Source organism: Scomber scombrus, chromosome 6 (assembly GCF_963691925.1).
Source record: "Scomber scombrus chromosome 6, fScoSco1.1, whole genome shotgun sequence".
Classification (NCBI taxonomy): domain Eukaryota; kingdom Metazoa; phylum Chordata; class Actinopteri; order Scombriformes; family Scombridae; genus Scomber; species Scomber scombrus.
The window spans coordinates 23,266,531-23,280,700 of NC_084975.1; positions in this window are offsets into that span (position 1 = coordinate 23,266,531).

Below are 14,170 nucleotides of genomic sequence, written 5' to 3' on the forward strand. Positions count from 1 at the left end.
TTAAATAGAAAATAAAAGAGGAAGAAAAGTAAAAAAAACAAAACAAACACAAAACACCTAATTAACTGGTTTAGGCCCAGTGCACGTGCAGTCTCTTGGTGCAATCTTTTCCACCACCGGCACCTCTCGTGCTGTGCAGGTATTCGTTAACGAGACTTGTGACTATATTCATCATTGGTTTATTACTAAATGTCTCCTGTGAATAGCTATTTCCAATATAACGTCATGACTCTCGCTTTGGCTGCACACAGCCGCATCCATCCAGATTGTGTTTTACTCATTTAGTTATTTTCTTTTTTATAATGCGGGTTTGTTTCACACAGAGGAGGATTTTAACTTATATTCTCGGTTTATATCGGGTGTTTACGCGCTCTGAGCTTCAGTTTATTTCATTTTTATTCGTTCATGTGTGCCATGAGGAGAGCTCATTGTCACATCAACGAGCAGCTGAAAGCCTTTTGACTGTGACTGCATTCTCACCAATTATTGGTACATCAGTATTTTCGTCAGCACTGTGATGGACACAGGCAGGGAGACATGTCAGCTCTGTATTTGATTCCAAAATCTTAAATAGTTCACCTTACAGTGTTTTAAAGTGGACTGATTGAATATATATATATATGTGTCTGCTTAAACAGAAAATCTCCATTTCCTCTGACTTCTAAATAATCACACTTAGTGTTATACGTTTTTTTCCCCAGAATTTTTAATTTTATTAAAATGAAAACAACTTTTTAAATGTTATTTTTAGGCTGTTGACATTTAATTTATTAATTTGCATTTTATTCAGCTATTACTAAGCTCTGTGTGTGCGTGCACAGAGAGATGTCTGGTTCTTGTGTGCTTATGAGAACATTTTGCTTAAAATGAAAGAAAATGAATTGGTGTAGTTAGATTTATTTTTGGTTGCATTTCATTGTCTTTCTCTTTCTTCTTGTGTCCTTTTCACAGTTAACTATCCTGTAAAAAAAAAAAGAAAAGAAAAAAGCTGATACAACATTTTGTGATGAATGTGTCACGATAATGAAATAAGAAGTTAAACGTTGTCAGGCAGGTAAACAAACATGACTGACAGGCTTCTGTTGCCCTTAATAAAAACCACTCCACTGCTACAGGCTATACAGGCTCAGCTGTCACAGATATACATCGCTCGTGCGGGGCATTCTCTCTAAAAGGTTTTCACTAAATGGCGAGCTGTGTGTTTAACTTCCAGCAGGAACCACGTCCAGGTATTCACTGCTGAGGGGACGGGCTCTCCGCTGATGCGGCAGCTCAGAGCCTCTGGGGTTTATGTTGGCACAGGCCTCATGTGTATCACCAGCAGGGTCCCTGAAAACTCCCCCCTGGCTATTGGTTTCTTGTATAAGAGGCATGACAGGTTGGGTAATGGGCTGGAGAAAGTACTTTAGGGTAAACTTTATGTCTCAGCAATGTAATTTTCAGTTGTGGGAAAGGTTAGAGACGAGTGATGGGAAGTATATTGTTGTTACGCTTTATGGGAACTTTTTTTTAAAAAGTAAAAATATGTTGAAATAGCATTTCTGTGAAAACAACTTTTTATAAGTTGACGATCAAAGTCTCGACTCGTCTGTCTGTGACTTTTATTTGCTTGTGCAGATGCTCACATGTCCCAAGAGCAGAGCAACAACACAGTTAATTGAAACTGGAGTTGGACTTGAACTTTTTTTCTGTGATGCCCAGCCTGCTCATAGATGGGAACGTTTAGTAATTAGAGGAATGTTGGGAATTTATATACCAGCTGAGCCTCCTCAGCCGGGCCGCTTTGTCTATTTTGGGGGTGATGTTTCTCTGTGCATTGTCTCTTCTATGTATGGCTACAGTAATCCCTGTTGTAGCATTGTCCTTTCCATTTTTAATCTGCTGTGACTGCAGGTGACAGTATATTAAATCTTCTTGTGCTTATTGTAACTTCACTTGAATGTTTGACCGTCACAGTGCAGAATGATGTATGAGAAAGCCGTACTCACCTTAAAGTAAGAGTTGAACATTTGTACAAACAGTAGGAGCAGGATTTTGTTGGTTTGGAGGCCATTAGTGGTCCGATTTCCAATTTACATAAGTATCTTGAAACTTCCTTGAAACCTCTCAGAGAAGTAGGAGACATCTTGTGTCCAGCAGTTTTTGTATATTCATAGAGTGTGGATTTTTCAATGAGGCAGAAAGAGTAGGTTTAATTTAAAAGATTTTAACTGAAAAACTCCAATAAAATAATAATAAAACTTCTAAAGCATAGGTTGTCTAAAGTGTAAGTCTGTATTAAAACAATAGTCAGATGTCCAAATGAACATTCACACCTGTTTTTTGTTTGCTGTAATCATTCCTCCTGTTCATACTGACCATTCATAATGCACTGACGGGGGCCAAAATCCACAGCCTTTTTTTCTGTGAGAAAAAACATTATTTAAAGATGTATCTGAAGTTAATATGTGGCTTCAAGTGTCCAACTTAGTCAAATCAAGTCAATATCATTCATAGTTTGTCTTTTTAGTGTCAAACTCCTTCTTTTTCTTATGTTCCTTCCACTGCAGCTGAAGAGAGAAACACAGTCCGTCGAGACTCACAGTTTTTTTCCTAAAAAAAGACTTTAACTGTGGAGGATATCCAATTTATTTCACTAACTCAGATGGCAGAAGCCTCATATTATCCTTTAACTTTTTAATACATTTTTGTTCAAAGCAAGGCCTGTGGTTTTTGTTTCTCATCACTTGCATTGTAAGCACATTATAAAGGGATCTTCTAATGGTCAGTATGAAGAGAAGGAATGAATATAGCGAGCAAAACTTGTTTCAGTGTTCATTTGTGCACCTTATTATTATTGTTTTAAGGCAGACTTGGAAAAATTGTGAACCTGTTCCTTTAAAATGGAGTGTCTCTGTAAGGCTTTGATTCAGCGCTGCTTGAAGAATTCAACACATAAGGGTGTGACTGCTGTTTCTGATTGTGGGAAATATTTTGTTTTTATATGAAAGTGTCGGATTTGTTGTTGGGGTTTTGTGTGTGTGTGTGTGTGTGTGTGTGTGTGTGTGTGTGTGTGTGTGTGTGTGTGTGTGTGTGTGTGTGTGTGTGTGTGTGTGTGTGTGTGTGTGTGTGTGTGTGTGTGTGTGTGTGTGGGTAAGTGTACAGGTATGACTCAAGTGCTCATGACAGAATGATGACAATGTGTTCCACCACCGTTACATCTCCCGTGAATCGCTGGTTCCATCCACAAAACATTGCCACAGTAACAAGATGATGAGCCTTGGTGATGTCGCCACAATATTTATCTGCATGTTGTTTAAATACACAATTTAAACCACATAGATTTTGTAAACATCCCTCAACTCACAATCACTACCACTTGTTTCAGTGTCCAGCTGAATTTGAGAAACCCCTGTCTCACCTGTGGACGAGCCATTTGTAAAGACAGAGTGTTACTAGAAAGGGGGTCTCTCCATCTTTGACAAATGGCACACACTACACCCTGTTATATGTGTGTCAGAGTTAGAGAGAGACACCAGATTTTTATGTGTAGCTTTAAATTGGTTTCACATGAGCCGGGCACACACTGCATCAGCAGATTCTCTGATCAAATTAAGCAGAGATGAGGGGGAGAGAAAAAAGAGGCAGCGGTTGTACTGATGTATAATTCAATAAACAGGACCAAGCAGGGGCAGACAGAGGGGATGCTGTGCTGCCTTCATCTCGCAGCTCTATATCTGGTTTAGCCATGGATAGTTAACCCACGAGGGAGAGACATACAGCAGTAAATCTTCATCCATCATCACTGCAACAAGCAGCACAGAAAATCGACACATACTGTATGAGTAAGGATGCGGAGAGGAAAAACATGTTTAACCTCACTTTATTAACCTAAACACATAATAATAATTGTATCCTTTTTGTAATATATATCTAATAAGAATGAAATGATAAGTCGATTAGTCAACTATTTTTATAATCCATTGTTTTAGTCTTTTTTTTTTTAAGTGAAAATGCCAAAAAATTGTCTAGTTCCAGCATCTCAGCTGTGAGAAAACAGTCTCTCACCTGTGAAGATTGTGAGGATTTGCTGTCTTGCTTTGTCTTATGTGATACAAATGGACTGTTGGCCGGCCAAAACAAGCAGTATAGAGACAGTAACTTGGGTTTGAGGAAGTTTTGATCGGGATCTTTCAGTATTTTTGACTTCAAATGATGATTAGTTCAATAAATAGTCATCAGAGATCATAAAAACTGTTATACCTGACAGTTTTTTTATTTAAAACAAAGAAAGAAATTAATGCATTTTGGAAATACTTTTTTGGAGGGAAGTTGTGCTGATGGTTGATACAATTGATTACAAGATTCACTTGCTGAAAACCTGTTTGGATTAGGGTTAGGATAATTCATTATAACTACTATGATTCATTCATTATTAAGATCTTAAACGATTAGTTGATTAATTGATTACTCGGCTGACAGAACATTAATAGTTTAAGTTTGTTTAGTTTCATTTTTCAGACTAAATTCAGACTTTTCCTTGTCAATGTAGCTGGATGTTTTGGTTTTGGAAGAATTGAACAAAACAAGCTATCTAAAGTTGTCATCTTGGACTCTGTGAAATTATTTTGTTATTAATTATTAAATGTTTACTTACTGCAGCCATACCAACTGTATCAATGAAACATATAGAGAAAAAAACATTTAGACACAGAGAAGGTACAAGACCATAAAATGTGGACTGGCACCACCGCAGAGCAACACATAATTAGTGCATTTTATAAAGGCAGAGAGCTAACAATAGATCTTACATTTGGAGGCTTGAATGTGGAATATATTTATCACTCTACAGTGTTAACATATTCATGGAGGTGCCTCGCTCTAATAATGTAAAAACTGAAGCAGCACTCATGATTGTTCAAACATGGGACATATGGAAGATGTCAGAGGACGAGGTTGAACAGTTGCAGACACATGCTGCAAAGATCCCTCTCTGTCTCTTACACACACACACACACACACACACACACACACACACACAGTAAGACAGTAAGACAGTAATGTATTCCAAAAGAAGAAACATCTCTGCGCTGGTGTTAAATGTCCTTATATTGAGCACTAGTTGATGACAGCTAGAGGGCATCTTCGGCGTGAGCTTGTAGAAGATCAGTCGCTGCAAACGAACACGGGAGATAATGAAGATAATGAGTCTCTCTGTTAATGATGTGCAAATTGATTGCAGACAGAAATCATGCCATGTGCCAAGCATTCTGAAAAGATTACACTAATATCCTGTAATTTTGACGTTAGCTTTAATATTACTGGAGAAAGCCAGATGTGCTTTGTTCCCAAATCATCATGAAAAGCAACTATGAAGACATACTTTTATGTAACTCTACTACTGAAATGATTCTATTCTAATATTTCCCTCCTCTTGCTAATAGTCAAATATGATTGTAAACTATTTGTAGACACAAACTTCGAAGTGGTTTCACATCACAGCAAGCTGCTACATGCTCCTCCTGAGCAATTTCATACAAAGACTCACATTCAAGGGCAGCCTAATGCAAGTCAAATGCTCCATCTGAAAATAGCACAAGTTGCATTTCCACATACTTATGTTCACTGTTTACGGCCAAATTACCTGGAGGACTGATTACACTTCAAACTTGCATCCTTTCAGATCATTATGAAGCTGCTGTCCATTGCAGACCTTTCTGTGTACCGAGTCTAAATTATTATAATCGAGCCTATGGAGTATCTATTTGGTGTACATATGCCTGCAAGGAAAATGGCAGAGTTCATTTAATTAGATGTAACACAGCTTGTGTTGTATCTAAACAGTATAATTGCCCAATTACATATGACGTGGCTTTGTGGAGGATAGGAACTACATAAATACACAGGGAATTACACTCCACCTCGAGCTTTCGTCTCTTTTAGTCACAATGTGTTTGTGGGCAGTATGTGTTAGTCACATTAGTTATGTGAGTGTTTTATTCATAGATATTTTAATTTGGTGAGTCCATGATTTTCAGCCACTGCTGTCATCTCAAGACCATGCAAGGTAATAGCCAAAAATACTGCAACACTATTTTTTCACCCAGGTCTCCTCTATCTGCCTGTTTGATACAGTTTTAGTAAGTGTTTGGATTGTAACAGAACACCATGTGTGTGCTGACCCAGCCTGATCTTCCCACAGCAGTGTCTGGACCAGGCGAGGGGATGTGGACAGAGATGCAGGACCAAAACAAAACAAACGGGTCTGAGGGAACATGTCTGTCGATCCAGGGTTCAGCGCAGCCACACAGGGCTCAAGCAGGACTCCTATCTAGATGGGGAAAGAGCTGCATTCCCCTGAAATGAGCTTCTCTGGGATGAAAGCCTTGTGTGAGCTCCCCAGATGACCCACGACCCCGTCTGTATTTGTGCAGGGGGAGCCCTGATCCTGGGTTCTCTGCCTCCCTGCCAGGTTCCTGGGGAGTCGGGTTGGGGTGGCCAGACAAGCCCACCATTCTGCCCTCGGGTGTTTTGCTTTTGGGGTAAAGAGAGACCCTCAGATGAGCCGGCACTGTCACAGCAGTAACCTTTCACCCCAGGAGTTTCAGAGGTGGGCCATAGGAGGCCGTTCCTGGAGCGCTGTGCTATCCCATGTCAGAGTTGGCAACATACTAATATTTCAACAAATATTGATATCTATTGTCAGTGTTTTGCTTCAAAACACAGTTTGATATAGTAATATTGGCTGGAAATCATATATATCTGAGTTCAAATCGCAGTTTCTAGAGTATTGCACAGGTAGTATGATGTCCACATTTTACTTGCGAGTAGCAGAGAAGGTATGGTATGTCTGTAAAGCTCCAGAAAATCAAATCTATGCAAGGAGGCGAGGAGAGAAGCTGTCATCAGAAACCTGTTTAGTCCTTTTATCTCTGTTAGGCATGGTGTGCTGACATCGCCACACCCAACAGGCTCTGATAACACGCTTGAGGGTTGAGATGCAAGTTCACGGGTCAGCAGAAATCATTTTATATTAAACTTAATGCTGATACACGTGAAAAGAAAGGATGCCCAATGTTCAACAGCCACAGTCAATACAAGTAGGATACGAGTGCTAACCTCTGCCCTACCCCTTAGGCTTTGCAGGATGTCAGAGTCAGTCCCCAAAACACACCCAATTACAAACAAACACAGATGCCCCAAATTCCACTTTCACTTGAAACAGTTGGCTGACCCCCCTTTCCCCTCTGTTCAGGTTACCTATACCGTCTCTCTCCCTCAGGCCAATGTTAATCCAATAGAGGGCTTGCTTTATAGGAGGTTAAACAGGAAGACACTGTGGGTGACTGGTGACTAACCCAGCCTCCTATTCCTCCCCCAGCAGCCTACGTGTGTTCAAAGGGGGGGGACAGGGATAGAGTATATCCTGACCTGATAGTTATCATCACCATGACCCACTGTACACTTCTTTCCATTTTCAACCAAAATTGTTTGTCTTCGAAATCAATTGTATATTTCCCTCAGTGACTTGTTTTGTGCAGCAATGTTTCATAAGGATTTATCCAACAGTGACCCGGTATGACCATGAAATTACCCATAATACACAAAATGTGAAGTTTCTATCTTAACTTCCATCTCAAACTGAAAGATATAGTCGCAATAGAGAGTTGGAATATTGTAATATTTAATTTCAATATTTGTTTTTTATGGAAAGTGTCATCAGTACTCAAAAGGCTCACAAGGGAAACTGTGGTGCAAGGTATCAAATGTAGATTTTTATTGATTTAGACAACAAAAAATGATGGATTTTTAGCCACTTTTGACCACCTCTGTGGTCTAAACTGAAATATTTTAACAAATGTTGGATGTATTGCCATGAACTGTTGTACAGTAATTCATGGTGCCCAGAGGAGTCATAGTGACTTTGGCGTTCCCCTATCCTCTAACTCTAGCAAGTTAAAGTTTCCACTTATCCGGTGTCATATCTCAGCATCTGTTCAATAGATGACACAAACTTTTGTAAAGATCCTTGTGGTTCCCTGATGATGAATCCTGGTGAACCTCTGACTTTTACTCGGCCGCTACCATGAGGTTGACATTTGTGGCTTTGAGTGAAATGTCTGCAAATGCACGACCCTCTCAGGTGATTCAAAATCACTTTTCATGTAGCATCACCATCAGGTCTCAGTTTTAATTTCTTCAATAATTTGTTTTTTGACCAAATACTCGAAAAAAAACAATGACATTCCCATCAGCCTTGGTTGTGATTTGTGCTGATTAGCGAACTTTGCATGCCAATATGCTAAAGCAAGATGGTAAACATTGTATTAGCATGAGTTTAGCATTCAGCTTTTGTTTAAAGTACCAGTGTGCCTACTGTATGTACAACTTCACAGACGTGAATGGAGACTTTTTGTCTTTGTTTAGAAAAAGAAATGGCCTGCTGTGCCCCTGCTTGGCTCATAGGCCGTGCAAAGTCACCAGGCAATATTTATTACTCTCCGGTCTTATAAACACCTCTTTTCCTGAATTTCAACTCCAGACGACAATAAATCCTTTAGCTGCATTCATCTTTTCTGTCTCTCAAAGTCACACAAATACAGGCGCAAACCTTTCCCCTCTAATGCCACTTTTATTATCTGTCTTTTTTTGTTTGTCACTCCATCGCTCACAGTATTTCTGTAACTTTTTAGTGCCAGGGTTTGGTGTCTGTGATTTGCTCAGCATCCCAGGAGGCAATATCCGGATTTGGCTTTGTGGTTGCACCATTAAATATCCTGACCAAGTGACATGGTTGGCTCTGCAGTTGAGCATAAAGCCCCACGACTCAGTCATATTAGACTCTACATTGGCCAAATAAACATGCCTGTCATGAAGAAATGAAAGATAAAAATCCGTAAAGTTTCTCTCTTTGTATCTGTTTCACTTATTTGTTGCTTGTCATCTGTAACTGACATAAACAATAATAATTACATTTACTGTAATTGCTGTAATCCCTCTTATGATTAATAACCCTCTTTAACAGTGGATGGCTCTTCACCTGCTGTGTGTTCATGTTGGCAATGCAGAGCTGCATGTAGATGGATCACATGATTCCTGTACATCTCAGGGTCCCAGGTAGTCACTGACCCAACAGACAAGGTCGCCTCCAAGAGACAAACAGAGCTGTACTCATCCTCCTAATTGTCAGGAATGTCCTCATTGAGACAAGAAAGAAGCTCTTTCACATGGCGCCTAATCAGAGTCATGCTCCCTGCACTTAATTTTGGAGGACACTTGTTGAACAACTGCCTTGTCCTCTTTCAAACGGCTGCAGAGACTCTTGTGTCCTACTCACCCCTGCACAACCACCACAGGACAATGTTAGTTCACAGCCTTGCCAGTGTCTCCATGTCTAATGCCACATCCGTTCACTGCCGCCTTAAACAATGTGTCAGTTTTTATTCTTGCCTTGTGTTGTTTTTATTGCTTAATTTGTTCATGGTTTGAGGTTCTGGGAAAAACACTCAAAGAGAGATTACGAATCTCCCAGAATAAGTTAATCAGGGTTGTGTTGAGGTTGAATCCAAGGGCACATTTTAGCAAACAGATTCCAAAAGCTCAGTTGGTGACTTTTTGAAGGTTAGAGCCATAACTTTTTGTTAGCCATTGTAGTTCATAATAATCATAATAACAGACCTCTGATCCCCTCACAGACCACCTTCGTAGAGTTTTGGAAACTCTTGACTAGAGCAAGTTACGCTACTGTACTATTTAAACACGATCATTTTAATCCAACAGCCAACTAACAAGTGTCGTTAAACAATTTTTTTTTGTCAGTCGGGTCTCAGAAACCATAACAAACCATTGTTAAAAAAATGTGTTATGGTGGGACAACACCGTGGTTAAGGTCTGGTTAGCTTTAGGGACAAAAACCACTTGGTTAGGGTCAGAGAAAGATCATTATGCCATTATGGCAACACCATAACAACAAAACATTTCCCGACTTGCAGTTGGAAACATGACACTGGAGATGGGAGGCAAACAGTAGTCTCCTGCAGCTAAGTCCACTTCTTGCCTTGTATATCTAGCCATCCACCCAACCCGCCACCTCCAAACATGAAATTTCTATCTTACATAGATGTCAAAGATGGCGTCAGTCACTCAAACATGGTGTACGCACTAAATATACCTCCAATTGAAATACATTCCTTTGAATGTCGTGCTGTGTGTCGTAAAAAAAAGTATGTTTACGCTTAGAAGGATTTTTAAATGCATGGAGTTGTATACAGAGGGTGAGAGTCATTCATCATCCGTCTGTATACAGACAGATGAATGAGTCTGATCCTCTGGAGGCAGATAGCGTAATTTCTCATTGATCTGACTTTGGAGGAGCCTCCACAGTCCACAAGTACTAACACACATGCCAAGAAGCTCACAGGTTGTGGTCTTCTGACTCCTTTTAAGAAGCGCTTAACCATAGGGTGCACAAAGACAGATGTCTCTCCACAGCCTTCATGGTAGGATGAATTGGCCGCAGTACATTTTCACCATAGATAGAGCCTCACTTCTATCTAATAACAGCTGGAAGAAAATTAACACATCAAATAGAGGGCATGATGTGTGCCCCTGTCCACCAGCACTGACAAGCGGACCATTTGGTGACACCATAGTAGATGGAAAAAGTGCAAGGGGTACATGACAGGTTGTCCACCTCTGCCGGAGACCAACTACGAGTTTCACATTATAACGTAATAAGTTATCACTTAATAACGTGAAAAGTATCACATCTTTCTGCTGTGCAATACCCTTCCATACTTCAGTGTACCTCCCCATTAGACAAAAAGGTCGGATGCCGAGTATCATTTTATGAATGTTAGAAACTCAACTATGTCAGTCATAGATATAATGTTAGCATCTGAACAGCCAACTGCAGACCCATTTTGCTTATGCTGATACAAACACTCTGCACTTGATGCTGACTTAACTGTGATTTGTGGCTTCAGACGTGATCTGATTCAGCTGCAGTAGTCATCATTACTTCCAGGAGTCTGTAACAATTATAGTAACAAAGCTTTACAACATATAACTTGAGAATAGGGCCTCTGGCTGCCCTGCAGGCCTCTGCTCTCAATATTATGCAGCAGGGTATTACTGTAAATCTATGGGCCTTTTTGGCACAAGCCAAGAGGGTGTAGTCTATCTTTAACAATATGACAGTTGGCAAGTGGGCTGACCAAGCATTAAAGACACATGTTGGATAATACACTTGTCTACACACACATTTGCCAAGATTGCTTCCACAAGGCTGCTCCTCAAATGGTGGCGAGAATTTTCTGACATTTCTACAATCCTGGATTTAAAATTAACATTTTCTTTTATATTTTATAACTAGCCTTGACTTTCTAATCCCACTGAGGGTTTGTGTCCCTTTGGTTTAGTAATGAGCCATATTTTACAGACTTCAGCTCCTCTGGGGACTTTGATTTACTCTGAGAATTAGCAGACTTGAAGTAATTTATGGAACTATTTCACTGCATCATAGTAAAGCTATGGAGCGGGCCATTTTCATTTTCTTTATTATGATGCCAGCCATTTCCTGCCAAATTTGCATGAGCTGGGGCAGACTGACAGTAAACAGCTGTGTGAATGTGGGGCTAATGGGTCCACACGCAGGGGTAATATTTCAAGCTGGGATGAGTTGTGTCACAATGCAGAATAATTTCACAATCCTGTGTCAATGATGTTTTTGAATTTTAAGCTTTCTACTCTCAGTTGTTGAAAACATTGAAGCTGTCTCTCTTCAGCACAGAGAAACGACCTCTGATGTGCTCGGTTTGATGGCTTTGGACTGATTGGCATATCAGAGTTCACTGATGGAAACAGTTTACAAAACAAAGTTTCACAGCAACAGGATTTGTGGAAATTCTGCTCACAGACAATAATAATTGAGATGTTTTTGTGCGGTTGATCCCAGTCTAAAGATAGTGACTCACATGGCAAACACAAGACATGGCAAGGCTGAGCATTAAACCTGCAAAATGCGTGGTTCCTGAAATTGGTGGCCGAGAGCGGAGGGGTCCACACAGGGGTGCTGGCCAGAGGCCGATCAGGGCGCGTGATTTAGGCTGAAAGGTAGCAGCGATGATGGAGGATCATGGACAAAGGATCCACTCACCAGTGCTCTTTTGCTTTACGCCTCAAACTCACGCGCATCGCCCTTCGATTGCTTATTGAATTACATCTAATCACTCAATTAAAGTCACATGGAGGAGCAGCATACGTTGTCTCAACCGAGCCACTGGACACTGGATAACAGCCGCTGTGTTGTTGGTCGTGGGAAGTTTCAAAACAAGATGTCTGAAATGTTAGAACTATGACAGGCGTCTCAATCACTGGCTGCAGTCAGTTTTGTTTGACGGCAGTTTGGGAAAGCACCATCATGAATCTAGACTAAATATTCTTCTGTAACTTCATCCCATTCATACAAAAGATTATTGATATGAATCAAATTTGGCAAAAATGATCTTTCGTGTAGTTGTACAATTATTCAAATACAAATCATGTCCAGATTTCACAAAGAGTGATGTGATAAACCAAAAGCATCATGTGAGAGAAAACACTTCTGAGAGAATAGCTACTGTCAGGATGTCAATCAACATTTGAATGACATTTTTAAGGCTAAAACGTGTCTTGGTTGCAGAAGACCAGTCTGGTGTCAGCTCAGAACAAGAAGATGAGGCTGCCACAGGCTAATGATCAACATTTTATAACTGAGGGGTGTAAAAGTATCATGTGATGTTAATGACTCATGTTTGTGTTGCAAAATTTGGCATAAACAGCATGAATCTATACAACCCGCCCACTAGTGTCAGGCTGCTACAGTATCAAATCAACACAAAAGATTTTTGCTAAACATTTGCAGTCTCTCTCGTCTATTCTGGAAGTAGCAGTTGTCTTATCAGAATACCAAATAAATGTTGATGGATGTATAGTGAGTGCATATTGCTAAAATACATTCAATTAGCGATTATTTTCATTATCAATAATTGTTTAGACTATAAAATATGAGAAAATAGTAACAATGCCCATTATAATTTCTCATAGTTGACATTCAAATTGCTTCTGTTATCCAATCAACAGTTGAAAACCGAAAGAAAATTTTGATAATTTTTGGTATTTTTAAAAATGTATTCAAACATCTTTTGTGATTATTTATTTTGTTGGACATAGTGCATTCATCACAATGATCGAACAAAAACAATCATTGGTATTTTGTGACACATTTTCAAATGTTAATTGCAGTATGGTAAATGACTTAATGTTTGGCAGAAATCGGACATTTCTTGGCATTGTTCCTCGTGTATGTCTAAGGCCTTATGCAGGGTCACTTCCAAGGTTTCCTCAATCTATTCAAGTTCCATGTGGAGATCTACTGTGGCTGGAGCCGGTTGGGTGTTGAGAGGCAGCAGTGAGTGAGGAGGAAATGGGGTCTGGCATGTTGACTCACGAGTAAATCCCCCCGGACTTCTCAAGAGGTTGCTATTAGAGTTTAATCACCCTGCGATCCTGGACACACTTGGAGGCTGAGTGGGATGACTGATGAGCACGCGGCACACAAACTATGAGCGTCAACCCATCCAGAAGCTGCAATCAACGCTTTGGATGGATGAGTGCAATCCAATGACGAGGAAACAGAATAAGCTTTGAAAAAAAGTAATCTTACACTCTTCTTTCCACTTTTCACGCTTCCTATTTCATTAAAAACTGGCTCTCGTCTGCTTTCGAACAATTGCTTTCCGAAACCACCACATTATACTTGTAAATGATACTTGAACGACCGGCGCAAGTTATTCCTCCTCCTAGTTATATTTCATTATCTCACATTTCTCAAGGTCTTTGCAACAATGTTCTCAATTTCTCAACAAGCAAGGCTCTTAGTTTTCATTATGCACCACTTATTTTTAGACAAAGGGCCCATTCTGTTGTCTGCAAAGCAAAAGGCAGAGCACCAATGAATTGTTTCAAGGAAATTTGCATAATGCGTAGTGACTGGGTCTCTATTTTAAACTGAATTTTTTCCAGACATGGCTGTTTGAGCTACCAGAGAAAAGAGAAAAGAACAAGTGTGGAGAGAAATGGACTATCAAAGGAAGGAACTGAGCTTTCATGTTAGGACACTTTGATTGTGTTACAGATTGGTTCCAGGTGA